The sequence below is a fragment of the Poecilia latipinna genome, unplaced genomic scaffold (genome assembly GCF_001443285.1).
Source record: "Poecilia latipinna isolate Pla-1442-1.1 unplaced genomic scaffold, P_latipinna-1.0 Scaffold1135, whole genome shotgun sequence".
Classification (NCBI taxonomy): Eukaryota; Metazoa; Chordata; class Actinopteri; order Cyprinodontiformes; family Poeciliidae; genus Poecilia; species Poecilia latipinna.
The window spans coordinates 158,461-181,081 of NW_015113751.1; the positions used below are offsets into that span (position 1 = coordinate 158,461).

Here is a 22,621-nt window from a genome sequence, read left to right on the forward strand (position 1 = left end):
TGTAAAAAAAAAAAATTAAAAATGAAGTCGCCTCATTACTCACAGTTAGATGATGTTTTGTTTTTTTTTTTAAATGAAAATGCTTGTGAGGCTGGTGATGAAGAGCGGGTCAATTTGCTGGTGGAGATGGCTGATCAGTGGCCTGGTGCTAGGCAAGGCTGTCAGTCTTCTCTGTCCAAATCATGTGTTCCTCTGCTACAGTGTTTGGAGAGGAGGGGAAGGGGAAGAGAGAGGGGGGGAGAAAAGACAAAGACAAATCTTAATGCCACATTCTGCCTGTCGATGTTGCCACTCCCTTAATGAACCCAGAGCCACAGTAACAGGAATATCTGCCACAGACGTGCTGCAACAGATGTGTGAAGAGTTTTTACGGCAAAGCGAGTGGACGTTTCTGTGATCACATGACTTCAAAATCACAAATCAAGGTTGAAAATGATTTTGCCTTTGGTGCCAGTTTTTCTCTCTCTCTCTCTATCTCTCTCTCAACTGCAGGATAACAAAGCCACACCCTTGTCAAAAAAAAAAAAATAAAAAAAATCTTACATTCTCCAAAATTTCAAGGGTGGCCTTTTGTTTAAAGAATGATTTTGAACAAATCAAAATCATGATAGGTTTTTCCTTAGTCCAAACTGACGCCTGTGTAACACTGCATACAGATGTGGAGCAAATTTAGGTTGAAATATAATAGAGATGAGTCAAATATTAAACATGCAAGGCTTTCACTGGAAATCACAAGAAAGGCATTCAACAGCATGAGGCATGTGACGTGCTGGTTTGGTGACGCCAAGAAAGCCTGACACAATCGCTCTTCTACTCGGCAAACGCATTAGCACGCAAATGTTTGACCCCAAAAATTGGCAACAAAGACGGTGTAAGATAAACCACAGCGTACTAACACATCACTTAGAGTCAGGCAAGTTGGGAAAATACATAAGAGCAGGAGGAAAATCATTTTCAGACTCGTTCCTTTTTATTAATGTCACATTGTTCAGAATACATTAAAGTACTACAACCAGCGAAGCTTTAAAAGTATCTGGAAATTACACACTTATCATTAATGTGGGTTCAGTTTGACCTGACACTCTTAAATATATATTTTCTTTGTGTGTGGGGTAAATTGAATGTGAAAAAAAAAACACATTTGGTTCCACTTCCATTTGCCACAACACTAAATTGAAGTGCTCTCTTTCTGAAATGCCAGCAACCACACCGGGCCGCTGAGTATCCAGAATGGGGCTGGGATTTGACCAGACCTGCACATTAGTGTTGACACAAATTATTCTTTCACTGCTCTCGAGAAGTTCTAAAGAAGAACCCAACCACGTCTGGTAAATTAATGTATCTATATTAGATTTTCCTGCGGTAAGGTAGCAGATATATTTTAGGCAATGGATGTGCCTCAAAGAGGAGAAGCTCTTTCCATGCCGTGAAGGATAATGTCTTGGAGAACAGCAAAGGTGAAGATGTTCAAACATAAAGGATTCGGTTCACTTGGTCACCCCGAATCCACACGCTCCGCTCTGAGAAGTTCTGAATTCACCGCACCTATGTGTGTTTCCTGAAATGTGCTTCTCATGTGGCTTAATTGATGCGGACAAGTAATGGCGTGTTTAACAGCAGAGGGTAATCACTCTAAACTGAGATGGATCATTCTGTGTCACAGCAAACAACCACAAATGCACGGTTGGTCAAGACAAAAGGACGCCTCAAAGTAAAATCCTTAACCATGACATTTTCATACACTTCTCGCTATTACGGCTCTGTAATTAAGTTTAAATTAACCATGTGCACCAAACAGACCAGCCTTGAGAATGTCTATCTTAAACATTACTGATTTCCATTTTTCTTTGGGATCTTCTGAATCTGATTTTCTTTTAAAGGACTTTAACGGCTCTGTATCAGTTTATCCCTAAGCCAATTTATTCCCACCATTTTGTGCCAACTGTAAATAAATCACTCCATACCCTTGTACGTAAAACCACGACGAATCTCTTGATTTTTCCATGTGGTGGTGTTGGGCGATATGGTGGCAGTAGATTGCAAAGAATTAGAAAGTGCAGACGAGTTGCCAAAGCAGATAGAGTGAGAGAGAGAGGCCATGTGTGAAGCACATTCTACACAGCTTAGCTCTACACTGCTGGTCTGATACACCAGTTTCACTTTCCTCTTTTTTCTGCAGCTTCACAAATTAACTAAAGTATAAAAAGAAATAGTGATGTCAATAAATAGAATGGTAGCGAAGTGGTTAGCCTCAATGTTTGAAAATAAAATTATCACTGAAGCCATCTTCAGCCACCTTACTATTAAAAACGATGGGGTTTTTTTGGTTGTTGGTCAACCACATCGTACCTGCAGATGCGAGCAGTAGACGGTGAAGGCTCAGCGTGAATATTTTAATCACCATAGAGCACCAACTTTTTAATACAGCTCCACTTTTCACCTTACAAATGTGCAAATAAGGCATTTTGAAGACAACCATACAAGCGAAAGTGAACTACAGGAATAATCGCCTCCTCTAGTACATGCTAACTACATAGCTGTTAATGCTAAATCACAGTAAGTAAACATTTCTCAATTTGGTTTGTCTGCTCAACCTGCTGCAGTTTGTCAAGAGTTACAGTTGAACTACAGACCTTGTATCAGTTTATTTTTGGCAGGAAAACCAGAATGAGTACATGTCGGTTTATGTCTCTATTTTCAAACACGAACACAGCAAAACCTCAGTAAGGGTCTAAACCACGTTTAAACCACTGTGACCTTCAAATAGCATTCTTTAAATCCAAATAAAACACGTTAAGGTGAACCGCTCTCAGCGGTGGGCGCATTCTGTGTTCACCGTGAAGACTGCATTTTTTTTCTATTACAGGTATATAATGTAGAAGATGTTGATGAAAGCAATACCATGGTGAAAAAAATTTACAATTACTTTGACTGCTGCAAATTAAGTCTTTGCTAAAGATAAACTGATCATTTTGATGAGTTTGAAAAATGTCATAATATTGATATATTATCCCTGTTAAGTAGAAAATGTGGACTAAGCTTTGGTGTTACTCAAAAAAACAAAATTAATTCTGAGTTAGGTATAATTTTTTGAAGCATGCCAACATAAGAAATGTCATTTATGCTTGACGCAATTTGTCAACTGAATACAAACGTTTCAAATTTGTTTAGAAAATGTTTGGGTTTTTTTTAATGCAGGGGAATCTTATCTTAGAGGGAAAATGTATTTGTATACCTTTTTGGCCTACCTTCCACCCTTACCGTACAGTAAAGTATTTTCACTATTTATGAAGAAAAATTCTAGTAAACATGTTGAAAATAAACTAAGTGTTTAATCATGTAGCATATATGTTTAGCTCAAAGATTGTAAAATCTGGTGCAACTGCACTGTTGAATACAATTTTTCTACGACTAGTCAGAACTAATTTACATGTGAAGATTTGGGTATGAAAAAAATATGCTAAAAAATCTGGTTGCACAGCGTAAAAAGTCATTTGTTTAAACAAAAACAAAACGCGACAGATTCTCTGATAAAGTCTCAGTTTTGAATCCATCACAAACTCAAGGGATCACAAGATTATCCGCAATTTATGCTGCAGATTTCATCCTTTACTGCGATTATTTGGCCAATTCATATTGCCGTTTGATTCCCACCGTTAGGAGTTAAAAACCATATACTTAGCTAAAGTGTTTTAGAGCGTTTTAAGTTTTTATTTTGATGAATTGAAATGAGAATAAGCTTTATTGGCAGAGTTTAATAATTAATATATCATATTAATAACTGGGTTGGGCATGTATTTGTAATTTATTATATTAAGAATTTTGAATTAATATTTTCACAATAATTTCCAACTTATGATGTTTAAAACCTCCAAAAGAGTCTGTATTGACGGAATTGCTATTTCTTTATTATTATTATTTTCTCCATTGTTTTCAATGAGGGTATCAATAAATATCAATAAATTTAAAAATAGGATTAAATGAAGTTACTGGTTTTCAAAAGAGGCACATTGCAAATGGGAATGTTTTTCAGTTTGTGGTGCTACGATTGCTGTGCCCAGAAAAAAGAAGTAATATCGGCACTTTTGTCGATGTCACAACAGCACCACAAAATATTGTAATAAAATTTTAAACTCATATTGCCTACCTCCATTAATAAACATGGCAAATTTAGATTTAAAATGATTTCCGTACAACTAACGAGTGTTAATATATTTGGAGCGATGTCTGTCTCATTTCCTGTTAGAAACAATGTACAGAGTACATTTTTAACCCCCAATTTTTTTGCTTGTGCTCACTTGCACTCTGACAATTTATCTTTGTTGAGCAGTTCCAGATGTTTGAGGGTGGGTGGCCACCTTTAAACAAAGTTTGTACAGAAAAAAAATAAAATAGTTATTCACCATACTTTACGTACATGGGTATAAAATGGTTTGTTCTCAACAAGAAACAAGTAAGAAGGGATGAAATGTCAATGCTATTAATGTTGAGGTATGAATTAATGAAAAGTTGAATTGATGTGCAGAATTTTACTGTGTCAATATTTTAAATGTATTTTGTAAAAAGGTGAATATAGGTAAAACACTCTTCCTGTAACTTGTACTTCAGATCTGAACATCCAGAAGATAAAAATCTTTCCTTCCACATTGAAGTGGTTTGGTAACCTGTTGTCAGAAATATGTAAGTACTATTGTTGGGCCACTCTAAAACATTTGTATTTTTTACAGTCAGAAAGAAATATTTTTTCCAAATTAAAAGTTTGCTATTAAACTTAGATCTTCAATGATTTAGGACTTAACTGTACACTGAATATTATATACAACTGGAGCCTTTACTCTACTGGTAAAGTAAAACCAGATTTTTTTTTTTGTTTGTTTTTCAAAAACGTTTTCTAAAATCTGATCCTGTGTTATTATCATGACCCCAACATCGCATTTTGTCTTATCTCATACGCTGCGTGTATTGCTACACCTCTAATGAATAACAAAAAAGAATTCCAGTCTGAACTGAACAGGGAGAAAAAAAAGTCAAAATTTTAATAACATCACTGTTTTAAACGACCTACGAACTTCTCCCCCATTGCGGAAATGTTTTTCATTTATTTTCTAGTGAAAATCAAACAAATAAAAATATTATATTTTGTAGCCCTTTGTGTAGTCATCCTACACATATTTAGTTAAATACCTAAATCTATCCCCAACAGTAAATATTTGACCTTTTTGCTTTCCCTGCGGGGGTTAACTTAAGATGCAACTGTATCCTGCTGCCACTGACCCTTTATTCTTTGTTTTCTGACAATGCAAACATGTGTGTAGGTCTGTGTGTGTGTGTATATATTCCCAGTTTGGCTTTTCCTTTCCCATCCAGACATGTAGATTCACCTGCCTGAGGGGTAAAGTGAGGTGAATGCTGGCAACAAAGGAGCAGGCCAGGGGAAGGCAGGCTACTGTTGCCCAGACTGCCACTCACAACAGTGGTTCCATTTTAGCCGTGACACAGTGGGTGAGCAGCAGCCAGCGCCTACCTGCAGTGAATTCTAATCAGCCCAGGGGTCTGCCTCCCCTCCCTTGCCTCCTGTACCCTGCCTCGGACTAAAGGGGCTGATGATCCTTCAAAATTAATTAGATCCTCGTAGGAGGCGGCCATTTTCTTTCACTTGCCAATAGAAAACAGTATAGAAAGAAAAAAAATTTGGAAATCGAACTTAATTCCACATGTTTTCACCCCTCGGCCCGCCGTATTGATTTTTCCCTCCGTTTTTGCGTCTACCTGCTTCCTGTTTCTTGGTGTCTAAACTCTTTTGCTCCATACGTCTACATGTCCGTCCGTGCCCCCCCCGCCTCCCCGACCCAAACACCCTCTCCTTTTTTTTTTTTTTCGCCTCTTTCCTTACAAACCTTCCCCAACGACCCCCACTCACCCCACGCCTCTATAGCTGCGTCTACGCTCTCCCAACTCTGTGTCTGCCTCTGTGGAGTTTACTGTCAATAAATCCCCAGAGGTCAGTTTTGTCTGCTGGAAATCAGACACAATGCTTCAGACCGCCCCAATGCAATGCATGCTCCGCTGCTGCCACCACAACAAAAGGCTGAGGAGGGGCGGAGGACGGGGAGGAGAAGGGGGAGAAGAGGGGCGAGAGACACACACACACACACAAAAAAAAAAAAAAAAAATTAAGACAGGACGGGGATTGCAACTTCACCAGCCAGACTCCAGGTTAATCAGCTGCCTGCATTAGGTGACAAGCTCCTGAAATACGCTGCATCAAATTGGACATTAGTTAATCAAGAAGAGGGGGGGATTGGGGGTTAAAATGGTGAGGATGGGGGATGGGTCTGAAAAGAGACACATGAGGCCCGATTATGAAAGGAGCGGTATCAGCCACGTGAATAATGTACATGTTGAATATGCAAATAATGCTTACAGCGCACAAACACTACGGGCATATATTCAAGGGCCCTTGTACATTTAAATCTAGGGACAAAGGGGCCACAGGGCACCGTGGAGAAACTCGTGTCTTCGCCTCGGTGCATCTCGGTGGATCCGATGGAGACTCGCACACACGAAGAGTGTTGTGTTGAAGTTTTTGCTTGCAGCCTCTACGATCTCTAGTCTTCTGTTTGAAGAGTAATAATTCATTTCAGTCTTCTATTCAGGCAAAATCAAGCTCTCTCACTTTGGGATCCAGTGCAACTCAGCGAACTGTGTAAATATATAAAGCATGGGCACTTTGAAATGCTCGGCAATAAGGGTGCAGGTTTGATAGGGGATAGAAGAGGGCGTGTTTGTTAAAGGTACGCTATGTTCACCTGACAAACAATATCCAGGCACGAATCGTTGCTATCACTAACGTTTCCAAAAGAAAAGTTGAAAAAAAAATCTAATTAAATGTCAAAGAACACTGAAGGATCGCAGCACTCCTCTATCTACACCATAATAATTTATTAAAAATTATTCATCTCCAGCCAACAAAGTTGTGATTGCTGATTAAATCCAAGTAATTCAGAGCACCGTGTGTCTTATTACCTTTGAGTGTTTCTCTATAATGCTGCGAAGCACTTAACACTTAAGTAATGCATCTAACTCGTATACGCTACAAGAAAAAAAAAAAAAAGGCAGCAGAAAACAAATCACAGTGTCAAGATTTAATTGATTTGCCTTTACAGCAGACGCTTGGAAATCATCAACAAGAACACGTAGGCTGCTGACAAGAGAAGCCAACATGTTCACACAACATTTACATTTTTCTTTTTTCATTTCTACTTCTCCTTTGGGTGAAACCTTAGGGGGCGTCACTAAAGCTATAGTTTTCAATAAATTAAACAGTGATCTCTTCTGGTTTGAAAGAAATTTCACAAACACTCCGACAAACTGGAATTTTTATGAGCTTTAAAAATAAGAGGACAGAAGAGAAGGGTCAACCTTCAAGACTTTAGTTTAAACACACAAACAAACAAAAAAATAATTCATTTGGCAAATTCACATGAATAAACACCCTCCTCCTCTTCGGTCAGGGTGTCATGCAGTAATTACACCAGAGAAATGTTATGACCACTGTTAAGCTCAAAGTGCTTGAGTGACCAGTATTATGATTGTGCGTTTCTCTGCATCAGAGGGACGTGTGCTGACGCCGTAAAGCACCCTAAATTTAATCTGACTGTGTCCGATTAGTTCCACTGCCAATAAAACGTCTCAAACAGAAAAGCAGATTAATTTGTTAAGGCATTCGGTCCGACAGAAAAGCGTTCATTGTGACAGGATGTGAGGCTTTCAAATGAATTCCTCAAGCATATAATAATAATAAACACTTCAAAACATTACGCAGTTTGAAGACGGTTAAAGTAATTTTTTTTTTTTTAGCAGAACAGCTTCACCATGACCTGTTGTCTGCAGCAGCTTCATTGTGCTTGGACAGATAGGGGGGATAATGCACTTCTAATACACTTTTCAAGTCAAAGTCCATATAAACACTGAAGAATCGGTGCCATCAGTGAAATTCTTTCTCTGCTTTTAATGAAGACTCATCTAGTACCAGAAAACAAGCAGCCCGCTCTGGCACAGGGCCATTTAAATTAAATATTGTGCGTTGCTTTGGTGATGGAACAGAGAGGCATTTGACCAAAAAAATCTTAGAGTTGGCAAATGGCTCCGCTTTTAATAATGAGCATTTGACCAAAAATGAAACATCTGACTCCCCATATGAAAAACCCCAAAAACCCCCCTGACCCCCCCCCCCCCCGATATACACCCCCCAAAGTGAATAATGTTAAATTCAAGAGTTATCGCTTAGGCACAAGAGTCCGCAGCAACTGGCTCTCTACAGCTACTACACAAGTCAAGGGCATTTTGGCTCTCTAAAACGAGACCTCACAGGCCAATAAGAGATCTTCATGGACCTACACAGGTGCTTATGGAGGAGATTTCTATCCATTACTGGTTATTACAGTAATGAGTATGGGTGTGTCCGTACACCCAGCTCACAAATCATGAGATGATGCAGAATGTTGTGTTTGGGACAATGAGATCAAGTGAGATTTTATTGATAGTTTTGTGGAAATATTTTATTTGGAAACTAAAGGTTTTGCAAGTTTTGTCCTGTAATCAGGTTCTGGACCAGAATATTTATATTATGTTTGAGATTTTTAATGTTCACGTCAGTCTAGTGTGCTTTTATTACTAAAAAATAACTAATAATACACATTGAAACATGGGAAATAGCCTTTTCCTTTAATCCAGACGCTAGATTTGGCATTGTTAGCAGCTAATGGTTAGCCGTGTTTTCACGGTGCTAACAGATCGTTATTGTGGCGGCTTCTTCAGTGCTTACGTAACCAGGCATTGTCGGGAAAACCAGATGAGCAATCGTTATTAGCCAACTGTCTACACAAAAGGCCAACTCAACACGGATTTTTATTTTCTAATTTCAAAATAAGAGCCTCAAATATGAATCCAACAAATTGTCAAGTTTAAAGTTACACATATTCATTTTGAAATCTCACAACAAAAGCTTAGGCCAGACAAACAAAGGCAGACTTCACTTTGACGAGAAAAATGGTGATGTTTTGGATTTCTCTACATCTCGTGCCTTAAGAGCTTGTCACACACTGACTAATAAAAAAGCATTGCCAGTTTACCACGACCAAGACATATCAAGGTTTTAAAACGTTACAGATTAAAAACTGATATAATTTTATGGTTCGTCATTATTACAGTTAAAAGTCCTACAAATGGTGCCAGAATAAGTTCCAGTGTGACAGACAGTAAATGCAGTGCTGCCCCATTTCATCTGATGCAGGCGGGAAAAAAAGGCTTAAAATTTGATAGCAAATTTTATCTGTACTTATTGCAAAAACACATAAAAATTACAGTCAAAAGCATTTTGAAAAAAACTGTCATAGTTCTACTGCCAGCACAAATACAAATCCTGGTCTAAAATAAAATGTAATATATCAATTAATTGTTGCCCTCATGAAAGCAAAAGTAAAAAAAAAAAAAAGAGCTCCCAGACCATGTTAATATTTTGGTCCCTCTAAAATAAATCTAGGCTTAATGTTTTCGAGATAAATAATGTAATATGATATTACATATTTTTAACTTGATGATGATAAATTATATGATAATAGCCCATGCTAAGCATGTCTGCAAAGCAACAGACTGCAGGCAGCTTGACAAATTAACCAGATAAAATCTGTTTGTTAAAGTATTATTATTGAATAAAGAGCAAAATGGCACAAAGGCTATTATTTATATCAAGATTGTAAAAGTCAATGTTACTGGTAGCATTATTACAACCATTACAATTAATTTGTTAAGTTCTTTAGCACTCCTGTTTACAAACAAAAAGTGACAGGATCACGTTAAATATTTGTGTTTCAAACTTAATGTAAATGTCACTGTAAACTGCTGTATTTTTCTCTCAGAGTTGTTATATTGTGAGAATCCAGTACTGGCTCATGCCAGCTGCCACCATGTAACATTTCAAGTTTGATAAAAAAAACAAAAAAAACAAAAACCTATTACAGTAAGCAGGACCTCATGAAGTAAATTGTGCAGTAGAGAGGGGACGTAAGGCCTTCATATCTTATGAAGAAAACAAAGTGTCTTCTGACTCTGTGTCCTTAGGAGATAAATGAGCAGAAAAGACGCTTTGTGCTGATTGAATAAAAGACAATGTGTAGCTTTTGGTAATGGGCGAGTTCGTCTTGCACCATGGAGAACAGCACAGCCTCTGAACATGGTCAGTTCTTAAATGGTCACTGGAAATAAAAAGTATTGATGTTGCAACAAGTTTTATAACCGCACACCATTGATAAGACACACATACATAAGTGAACAATGGTTTTCTATCACTACTTGACAAAGACACTCCGAATACACGTCGGACCACGCTGGCTGTAATCTGACAGGCAGCTTCGCCACCAATAGCAAATCTGCATTACTCTGCCACTTTTTGAACGTGATTGTAAGCAGATTCAGGAGTTTAGTGCCATGTGTTTCACCAGCAGCTGCACGAGGGTCCACCGGCTCGTGCTCCCTCGTGCAGCTGCCGCGAGGAGCTGAGCATTCACAAACGCACAGGCGTGGGGAGGCATCAAGCAGCACAAGCTCAACCCTGACGTTCTGGCCGCATGTCTTGGGTTCAAGGTTCAGCTTCCTGAACCTGAAACAGTCAATATTTGGCAGCTGAAAGGATTCTGGCAGACTTAAAATGTCATGCCAATTGTTGCATTTTAGTGGAAAATGGAACAAAAATGGTGAAAAAAAAAAATATTTTTATGATGTTGCATATTACCTTAGAGTCTATGCAAATTTCATAAGAATGAGGACAAAGTTGAGAAACAACAGTTACTATTACTTTAAGGAGAGATGCCTTTGCTTCCTTTAATATATTTTTTTAAATGCAGACAATATTTACAGCCTAAAGAAAATCTTTTTGTTGCACCCTTGAGTGTCATTAACCTACAATAGTTTGTACATTTTGTACATGTGCATTTCCCCTAATATGTGGGTAAGATATTAAATCTGAAGGATTTAATAGAAACACTCTGTGCTTATTTTGAGCCATATGGAGGTTAGCACTGTTTAGTGTATTTATAGTCCGGCAAGCTGTTGTGCGGTAAATACAGATTATATATGTCTCAACAGCTCACTTGACAAATGACATCTAAAAGTGTAATGCTGACACACTGAAACACAACCGAGCAACACTGAACCCTATACACGCCGTGCTGCTACGTCTGGGTCAGTGGTCTGCAGCCTGGCTGAGAAGCACTGTGTAGGTTTGGTCTGTCGAACTGTGTACAAGTTGGCACAAAATGAAGGTTTCCGATTAATCCGGCAAGGCGTGGCAATCTAAGCACACTGAGAAAGTTGATCCAGCCAGCACCGTGTTGCAAAACAAACTTAGGCAAGTCAACTACGGAATTTCGCAAGAAATGAGAAATAAAGGCCAAAAACGATTCCCCCCCCCACACCAATTTCAGCGAGGCTGATAGTGGAACGGGTAACGCCGAAGTCAAAGCACAGTGGAAGGAAGACATTGTTTGAAAGTGAAATGTCCGTGCAGAGCACACACTCGGTGGATGTGCCATAGAAATCAGGCTTTAATAAGGACAATAAGGTCATTCAGCTAAAGAGAGCGTCGGCTCTCAGAGGGCACCTGTGACATGTAGCACAACCAGGCTGAAGGAATAATGAAAGGAGTACAGTCAATACATACACCTCGGCAGAAAAATAATGAACACACAAGGCCTGGAAATACCTGATAAAACATTACTTTTTACACTTGAGTCACACGTACCAAGACCAAATCAGTAAACGTTTTCATTTACTCACAATCCTATAACTGAAGGAAGCATTTCTTTAACAATAGATTGAAAATAACTAATGCTAAATAACGACGCCGACTGCCTTTAAAGCTTTTGTTGTTGCTCTATTGTAAAACGCTCGGCCTAGCTTCGTTTCCCAGGGAGATTTGCTCTCAGGGTTGAACCTGTTATTACTAGCTGCCAGAAAAACAGCAGGAAAACTATGTTGGACTGACTAGTAAGGGCTGCACTACTAGTTATATGGCATATTATAAAAGTTGTGTACCCTGCCAATTATCATTCCACGTTGGGCTCGGATGACGTCACAGCGCTCTTCTTATGCCTCGCAAAAGTATTCATACCTTATGAGCTTTTTCACATTTTATCACGTTACAGCCAGGACCTTAAGTGTTTTTATTGTGATTTTATGTGATAGATCAACATAAAGTGGCACAGACGTCAGAAGTGGAGAGAAGATGATCCAAGCTTTTCAATTTTATTTGATATTTTTATTTTTTGCTGATAAAATCTGAAAGGTGCGGCATGGTTTTATGCTGTATTTAGTGGGTGACAAGTTGATGCATTCCAGCTGAACAGCTTTAGGGGCCTATTGCAGCTTTTCAGACTTGGAAACCTAAATTTGTGCCAATTCTTCATTTTAAATTCTCTCAAAAGCTGCAAGATCGGATAGAAAGTGTCTCTTAGCACAATTTTCAAGTCTTATATCCATATAAGAACTTCTCAGTCTAGATATGGATCAAAACCATTTCATTGTAGCTTCAGTTGTAAGTTTATGGTTATTATCGAGCTGGAAGTGGGGGCTCTTCTCTAGGATTAAGACTTTTGAAACCTCTAACTTGTTTTATTCTGGTGTTCTACAATATTCTGTCCATCCTTACATCAACTCTGACCAGATTAACAATTTTTGCATCCAGTACCGAGCATAGAGTTTGTCACATAAGCCAGAAAGTTCAGTTTTGGTCTCAGGATAAATATGGATCAATTTCGCAACTACACAAATTTTTCTGTTGGTCTGTCACACACTATTCAAATAAAATCTATGAAGTTCAGCATTGTAACATTATAACATGTAAAACAAGTTATAAATACCTTCAATAACCAACTAAATGAACAAAAAGAAAGGTTGGTAATACTCCCTTAATATTAAAATATATTAACAGAAGCCAAAGCATCTGTCCACAAGATATGTTCCAGTGTTTTTAGTAGTAATTCTCGTTTCTTAACCTGTAATTTAGGTTTAGTACTTGTTACACATGTTTTATTGTTTTAATTTTATAAAAATGTGCTTACCAGTACAATGACCTATCACTGACGAATATCGAAGTGGTTATCATTTCCCATAACCGTACTTAGATCTCGCCACTTGCCACTTTACTTCTTATCAGTGTATCGCCAGCAACATTTCTCACCGTCACTTTGCTTCCTATTATGATCTGTTCTGGTTTGGTTTGTCCTCTGATCTGCTCCATGAGCAGAAACAGTTACTGCAGAGGTACAGAGTGACCTCATGTAGTTAAGAGATAATACAACTGCTCAACGCTCTGTTTATAAGATAATCATCTCGGCCTTTAGTCTTCCTAATGCCCATGACCTGCTGGTCAGTATGGCGTGTTGAATGGAGCAGAAACATTTTCTTTAAAAGGAACAATCTGTAGTTCGTGAGCATGGAAGTGAAACCTAAGCCAACCAGCTTTTGCTGCTAATGTTACTATAAAAATCCCACAGCATGGCTGGGACTATTTTCAGCAGGTCATATTAAATATAGGATACTTCATTTGTACTGTCTTGGTTAGACAGAGGCTCTGAAAGGCTTTATTTTTACATAGATTTTTAAGTAATCTTTTTTTTTTTTACCAATGGGGATTTGTTTTGAGTAAACCTACAGTAATAGCGTTTAATGGACACATCCTAATATCCCTGCAACCGTCTTCTTCTTTTTGTGTGTGTGTGTAAGCCTGGTGACCTGCGTTCCTGTTAAAGCATGTTGGAATACGCTTGACTGAGCCTGAACAGGAGTGAGAACGGGAAAAAAAAAATACTATGTGAATGAATGAATGAATTAAAGAATGAATGATGAGACTGTAGCCAGGAGCGAAGCCCAGGACAGTTGAAGGCTGCAAAGGACATTTTGTCTTGAAGCATTCATTAACCTATTCATAAAAAACCACAAGAAAAACCTGAGCTTAATGTTAGTTTATATAGCAGACGCTTCAGTTTTATTCGAAGCTCCGACGTGCCACCGAAGCTATAACAAATATTTTTGTGCTAAAAGCACCTTAAACATTAAATGAAGCTCGACATGTGGACTGCATCTACTTTGAAAATGCAACGCAGGTGATACCAGCGCCACTTCAACAATCGCACCATTTCATTTTTTCTCTCTCTAATTGCTCCAAAATGTCAAAGCCATTGTTCAACATGCCTAGATGCTTTGATAAAACAGAATAGTTGTTTTGGCATTTGTTTGCTGTTTAGCAGGTTAGACGTGCAGCTCCTTTGTCACCTGCACCAACCATTGTAATTCAAAACTTGGATGGAAACAAATAATTTTACAGTTGTGTTTTTTTGCTGCTTTTTCATCTTTAGAATGTATTTCACACCATCAATCGTGAATTGCTAATTGGTTCTGGATAAGACGCTGTGTAAATAAGAAGCACCAATTCTTGAAGAAAGGTGTGTTTAATTCTCTGTGTGTTGGTGCTTTTGTGGTGTCCCATTAATGTATCAGTTACGTATTCAAAATCCCCCTTTTTTTCCTTTACATCTTTCCTGATGATTCAAGTATTTTACAACTTTTGAATCTGATCTCATCTGACATTGACGTGACAAAATAAAATTTCTGAAAAATAAGAAAATTGCTGCTACACTTTGATAAAAGTGTATTTGAGTATGACGAAAACTTAAATACAGATAAAAATAAAGGGCATCAACTAGAAAGAGCTCAAGAAAATCAATTGATGTGAAAATTAGTCACAAAATTTCCATATTAATCGTATAAAAAAATAAAATGTCCAAAATGCTTTGGTCATGCACATATTAAATCAAAAATGCATTTTTCTTCTATCTTATTCGTTGGTGTTACCATGTGTAAGTTTTGTGTGGAGATACAGGGATACATTTACATTTATTATATCCACTGTATTTACCAAAAAAAAGAAGTTACTCATGATTATTCACAAACTTTGTAAACACACCTTTAAGTGTATTTTTACAATCAAAATGTTGCGTCCCCTTTTACATTTAGCTCAAATAAAAAAAACGAAACTGGTTATTACTAACGTAAAGAACAAACAGTTGCAGAAAACTACTCTAAAATAATTATATTAATAGAGAGGTTGGTTAAAATTAACATTTTGCCCTATGTAAGCTATTTTGTGTTTTTATGTATTTGTCTATCTGATATTCTGATACTCATTGATTTGTAACCCTAGTTCCTAGTGATATGTGTAATAGTCTTTTGAAATCCTCTTTTAATCATGTAATGTTTGTAAAATTTTGGTCACCTTATTTTATGAGTTTGTATTTACACGTTTGAAAACTGTCGTCAATTTAAAACACACACACACAACAAGTTTCATTCAGCTTATGGTAATTGAAGTAGATTTTACAAGGGGAAAAATGTAAATACAAGCTTGTTGGAGAATTAACATCTACAGATATGTCGGTTATGCTACCAGTTAAAATTTTAAAGTAAAATATCCATAGCATGTTATTTACTTTTTTTTTTTTAACAAATTTCTCATCCTGACCTATGAACTGAGAGACACTGTGCACAGCCAGAAATTTTATCCTACTATAAGTTCAAAGAAAACAAAAAATACATGTAAAGCAACATAAAAGAAGAGAATAAACAGCTTAACTTATCTTTAAAACATAAAAAAGTAGCTTAATCTTATAATAAATGCTTTCAACAGTTCCCTCTTCAACCATGCAGCAAGCACGCCCTCACTTGCAAAAAAAAACATATGGGCAGCAGGGTGAACTGAGGACACACATGTACCTTGGCACACATACAACTTTGCTATTAGAATCCAAGATACATTTTTCACATCATTTGAATGCTAAGGCATTGAGTTTATCTTTAAACAGCGAAAATGCAGATTTAAAAGCTCGTTTCTGCCATACAGAAACAGGAAAAACAGAGACAATGTTTTTGTTTTTCAACTTCTGGAAAACTGAAACAAAATGCGCTTGTTGTAAAAAAATCTCCAGGTCAAGTTGCAACACGACCTGAATTTTAATGAATCCAATCCTGCAGATATACAGAAGTACAGATCAACAGTCTGTTAGTAATTTTATCATAGGTAATGGAAATACATGGTCACTTCCTCTGTACTTGATGTGTAATTAAAGTGTATACGCTGTACCGAACGACCATCAAAACAAAGCTTCAGATTTAACTGCAAATGACGTTAAAACCTAAAGTCCTTTTTGTGAAATACTAAATAAGAACGACATACTTCATAGGAACAAAAACCGACCTAAATGGGTGTATTTATGTGTTACGTTTTGTTCTTTTTTTTTTCCCCGAGATCCCAAACAGTCTTGCTAACAAAAAAAAAAAAAAAAAAAGGAGGACCGTATCCACCTTCCAGCTTTTTGGGAATTGTAACTGTGTTTCATAAGACTCCATAAAATTTTAGAAGTGAACAAAAGCTTCCTGACAACTGGCTGGCACATTCGCAAATACTTATTCAGTCTCAGTGTGTGCTTTCATTACGCATTCCTGCGATACTTGCAGGGAGAGAAGATTCCAAACAAAAGTCCCCTTAAAATCGAAAAGCATGCCATGAAGTTAGTCAGTTTTCCACTTTCTCCATGATCTTAAAGTTAAAGACTTGCCAATATTAATTTTAGATTAAAAATATTTCTTTTCATAAATGTTCTTTTGGATCCTCAGTGGAAATTAATTAAAAAAAGGTGGATTTTTTTTTTAATTATTACTATTTCCCTTTTCAGTGGAATGAATATACCAAATTTCTTCCTGAAAGCATCTATAATACAAGGTTTTATTCAGCTTTATAACTGGAGCGTAATAGTTGGATGGAAAACACATAATAATCACCTTTCACTTAAAAACAAATATATACATATATCCTGGTTTGGCCAAAACCGGTAAACAAAATAGATTTTCCACGCTTCAAGGAAAGCACATTTCCTTCTATATTTGGCTTATGGCTAGAGGGGGACTCACTCACCATGACTCATTGAATTAACATTGTTGTGTTGCATAATATAACAAAATTTATAAAGGCAGTCCATAGGAACTCACTGTAGGTTTTCTAACTTTGTCATTTGTAAGCTCAAATAATTGTAAAGCTGTAGAATATTAAAAAAAAAAAAAAAAGGAAATTACATGTACCCGCCAGGCCAAATGTCAATATATTTATAGAAAATGCACAAGAGAATTGATTCAGAGATACTTAAGTAAACTTACTATGATCCAATAGTACAAAGTAAATAAATATGTTCTCGACAGAGAACAGTGCTATGAAACTATGAGCTAATATTCGGTTACATGTCCGTGCTTTAACCCTTTGTCCTTGCAGTGAGCCGTGAGAATCAGCACACATTTTTTGTAAGATTAATCATCTACAGTTTATAATTAGAAATGCACCGGTCAATCAACATGCAATCGGAATCAGATGCTTTTCCCCCCAAATCAGCGTTGATTGGGCAAATTCAGAAAAAAAATAAGCTTTTTTTCCCAACAGAATAAATGAATCATTTTTTTTTCTTTTAATCCCATCCTTTTTCATTCATTAACAAATAAACCAACAAACAGCAAATCGCCCTTTCATGCACTTTTTTAGCTAAAAAAAAAAAAAAAAAATCAGACGACAGTTCAGGACATATGCTTTGATAAATGAATGGGGATAATGTTGTAATTCCTTCATTTTCTGTCATATCCAAAAATACTTGCTCTATCAAAGAACCAGCAGCTCATTTTTCTGCTTTTATGTGTAATAGTCCTATACAAGAAAAAAAAGTCAGTAAAAGAAACCCTGAAATTGGTAATGCCACGGGAAAAGCCTGATTGGTGCATCTCTAACATAAATGCACATCAGCCTAACTCTGATGAGTTATATTGTTATCATGGGGAAAAAAAGAGAGAATTTGATAAAACTGAAATCAATGAATCAGATCCTTAAAGAAAACCAGAAATCAGTGTTACCAAGTAAAAGCTAGAACAGTGAATGTCTAATTAGAAGGCATTAGATTATTTCACGTTTGTGCATTTTTCAAAGCTGAGACTGAAAGCATTTAATCGATGTGTCCTTTTAGAACGCTACTTGTAACTTCTGTCTCCTGAGTCTTCACAAGAAAAAACAGATGAGAAACTTCCTGTGATTTTCTTCCACAAAAACAAATCTGTAAAGTCTATTAAAGGCTTAAGGCTACTCTGCGGTTAATTTAAGTATGTGAATTTAAGACTTCTTAACTTTATAGTATTGCACCTGAAAACAGCCTCAGTGGGCAATCTCAACAAAAGACATAGCTCCGGAGAAGAACATTGTTCAGTCCAGCCATAAAAAAAAAATAGAGAAGGATAAAGTCTGCCAGAAAACAAAAGGACCAGTTGATTACAAGCACTGTGACATTCTGGATGCCATCCACAAAGTGGCTCGTTATATCGATGGATCTCGACTGCATTCCCAAAATGGCTGCCAAATATGTTCAACTGTGTGAGACAAAGTGCAACAATGGATTCAAGTGCAAGTCTTTTTTTTTTTTCCTCACATAGTGGTTAAAATTACCTTAGTGGAAAATTTTGGAATCCCAGAATTAGCTTGGATTCATCTGAAAAGGTTAAACAGGACAGGTACTTAACATTTTTATTAGAATATTATCAGAGCACAGTTCAATTTGAATCAAAATGTAGACTTCCAAAAGTTTCTTTTATTTCTTTTTGTGTGTGTGTGTGTGTGTGTGTGTGTGTGTGAATGTCTTTGTGTGTGTGTGTGAATGTCATCTCCAAGTATTTTCACCATGTGCTGTAATAACCGAAGACCAAAATGGGCTTTGGAAAGAAAAAATAAACTCATATAAATTTAGTTATGCAAGATCTAGGCCACCAGTATCACCAGGTAAAAGTCTGAGCAGAGTGGCTGAATATTGTGAGTAAACGCAGAGCCAGAGACACAGAATTGCCGAGGCTTCCGAGTGACGTCTCTATCTCGTCTGTTTGGGCAACAGAGCCTCTTCAACAGCATTTAAAAAATTGTTTGGAACGCCGATCTGCCATCTGCGAGCAAGTACAGTACAAGATGATTGTTTTCTGTCCTCTCTTTCAAAAAGCACTTTATTATATGTATACTCACACGTTTTTTTTCCTCTTTTTTTTGTCAATTGAGTAAAATCCAAATGATCAGGTGGGAGAAACGTGTGAAAGCGTGACAAATATCAGTCAAAAAGCATTTCCAAACTAAAAAGGCCTGTTAACACTTTGTGACAGTTTCTTGGTCAACAATGAATTGTAAAATGAGAAACGAGGGCGACGAGTGAAAAAAAAAAAAATGTCTGAAGCCAAAACAGAAAAGTGGGATTGATTGCTGGGTGTGGATTAACTGATCACCACATCCCCTCCCTCCTCCCGATTTTAGGTGTACGGTTTCCTCTGCATGGGTCTGCTTCATATAATAATGGCTTTCCTTCATCTGAAGACACACTCTTAAATATTCATTAGTCAGAGGTGGGCCTTTTACACTGTGACACTTGAAAGAGGCCAAAAGGCAACAGCTCAAACAAGGTGAATTTAAATACCAAGCTGGAATATAAGGATACAAACTAATGAAGCGCCAGTCAATCAGCCAGAGATCGCAATATGACGACATTTTCTGACCATTTTAGGCTCCAAACCTAAAACTGATGCGGGTTTTGACTAAAATAAAATAAATTAGCTAAAGACGAGGTGATACGGCTCCCCACATAGGGTGTGATCCCAGATTGGGGCAACCCAAGTAAATCTTTTTTTTATTTATTTTTTTAATGGGAAACTTCCAATTAGATGTCTAATTAAATAGGACTGGTGAGCCTTATGTTGCATATGGGGAAAACACTCAGAATTTCTAGATGTGCATCACAGGTGGTTGATAAAGTTGATCAAAAACTAAAGGACTACTTAAAGACCTAAAAATAAAATTTTTGGCCATTTCTAGTTAAAACTAAAATAGCTTGTCTATTCACTGTAGAATAACTCAGTTCTGAGTTATTCTACAGTGAATAGACTATTCACTGTAGAATAACTCAGTTCTGAGTTATTCTACAGTGAATAGACAATCTTCAAAACATTGAAGTTGATCAAAACCTGCATTCTTTTTGTAAAAGGAAAAGAAAAATAGGAAGTCAAGCAAAATAACAAACATATAAATATACATATACATGATCCTGGTCCACACTGGTTTGACTTATTCCAACTTGATTAACATACAGATTTTATCTGTGACTATCAAAGGTCCAAAAATAGGTATCTTTTGCCATTTCATGCAAATTTTAGATCTTTATAAAATATAGTTCCTTAAAAAACTAGTTAAATAAACCAAATAAAGAGAGATGCATGCAATTAGTGCACGATACACCACTGTATGCTTTGATGCAGAAATGGGGCTAACCTACAAACGTAAGAACCTCTATTTTTGGCAGAGCAGCTATAAACCAACAGTACATAATTTTATGCTCGTTTTTGATTCTACTAAAAACTATCTGCTTTTGATGAGAATTTATAAAATCGTGTAATTATTTTTTGCTGAACACAAACAACATCTATGAAAGATAGACGTTGTTTTTGTCTTTTAAAAAAAAATTAAATCAATTGAGTTAGACCTAAAAAAAAAAATTCAATTGGCAAGAAATAGCCTGATTGGTGCATTTCTAATGTAAGTACACATGAAACAAATTAGGATAAAACGGGGCACCTGATACTCACAATACAAACACTCCCAAAGCACGTAATGGCTGACTCTGTTCCAGCAGCTACTGTACACCTCTTTGTTGAGAGTCTGACATCAAGTCATGATGGCGAGAGCTTACTTACAGAGCAGACAATCACCCTCTAAGTCATCAAATGATACACTAAACAATGGCACAGGTGGAATTTCATTGTAGATAGGAGGTATCTCTCTCAACTAATCCACATTTCATGCGTTCACTCATACAGTCAAATCTATAGGGTTTAAGTCACGGGACAGATTTACTACTGTCTTCATTTCAGCTCTGTGTGCAGCACGCTCAGCGCGTCCATTCAGAAAATAAATGATCCAGAGAGAAGTCTGCGATTGCAACGAGCAAATCCTATAGGACTGCAACCCGTTTACGTTGTGAAGCCACATTGTGAATGAAGGCGGAGAGAGGGAGTGATCACAACAAAATTGCGAGTAAAAAAAAACAAAAAAAAAACGCACAATCTCGTTGTGGAAACCTACACACATCTATACACAGGTGCACATCTGCGCGCATTTAAAGCAAAATAAAAAATAAAAAAAATAAAATAACACGGATACCTGACCGATGCATGCAAGGAATGGCTTTTTAAAAAAAAATACGATTTTTAAACTTGCGTTCAACTTCTCCTCAGCTGCACTTCAGAACACATTGAAATGATGTGCATGCAGCCTATTGTAGTGAGAACATGCTGTATTCCCTCTTTATCTGACAAAGCCGAGCGCTTTGGGACAACATCTGCTCGCCTCACACGTGCACGCACACTCGAGCAACGATAAAGATGAGCAAGACTGACATGTTGCTCGGGATAAACTCCCCGTGACCCTCTCGGTGCATTTTTAACGCGTAGCCCAGTTTTTTATTTATTTATTTTTTTTATTTATTCATTTATTTTTCTTTGCGTGCAAACGTTGAAATATATATATATTTTTAACTTTATTTAGGAGCGCCATGATGAGCTGCAGATGTAGGGCAAAGGAATCACGAGTTGGACGCATGAATATTTCGCTCATAAAATGTATCAAAAGGTACTCCTGCAACTTTAATTACACAGGAGCATCCCTGCACATCTGAACTGAAAGCGACGAGTTAAAAAATTTATTTTTCTAAGAAAAAGGGCAGCACTGGCAGGCATAAGTGTTCATTCTTTTTTTATATAAACATGGCACCCAAATTCACTATTGCTGCACCATGAGACCCAATAACAGCCCTCCTTCTCCTATCCAAATTCTATCCAGTCGCCTGAATGCATCACTTTGAGGGTAATAATTAATAAAAATGCACCCCGCACACATCTAAGTGACAGACTTCACGCTAAATAAAGCCGAACCGTACAAACGAGCTCAACCAAATGTTGCAATATATATTTGGAGCAAAGTGGAGTAATAAAAAGCAAGCTGCCTCAAATAACTGACCTAAAAGCCAAAATGCGCACGTCGGGCTGCCTGCCTCCAGTTGTTCCGGGGCTCAGTGTGTAAAATGTGAGCCAGCATCGCTGATGGAGAGAAAAGCCGACCTGTGGACACACTTTGACCGGACCAGGACTCTTTGCAAGTGTCCCCACATGACAGTTTAAAAGTAAAAGGAAGGGGGCTCGAGCGAAAATGACAGATGGGAAACTTGCGTCACGCCAAGAGAACGCGTTTTGGTAGTACGGACAGAAAACTCGATTTACAGGCGACTCCTATTAATGGCGTTTTATTTACAGTGGTTTTTATTAAAGGTCCACAATAAAAAATAATAAATTAAGTTTATATTGTGTACAGCCTAATTTACTGGGTTAGTAAAGCCAGCTCTAACTACATGGAAGTGTCTTGCATTTCATGCGTGTACTCCCTTAAACTCACCGATCA

General features: G+C 37.2%; 1 protein-coding gene across 2 annotated transcripts in view; it reads right to left on the reverse strand.

Moving 5' to 3' along the window:
- Nucleotides 1-22,621, reverse strand: part of zbtb20 (zinc finger and BTB domain containing 20) — a 30,052-nt gene that overhangs the window by 7,097 nt on the left and 334 nt on the right. For both annotated transcript variants that reach the window (XM_015052812.1, XM_015052810.1), the window contains exon 2: nt 44-195. The gene's annotated coding sequence lies outside the window, so the exon portion shown is untranslated. The remainder of the gene's footprint in view (nt 1-43; nt 196-22,621) is intronic.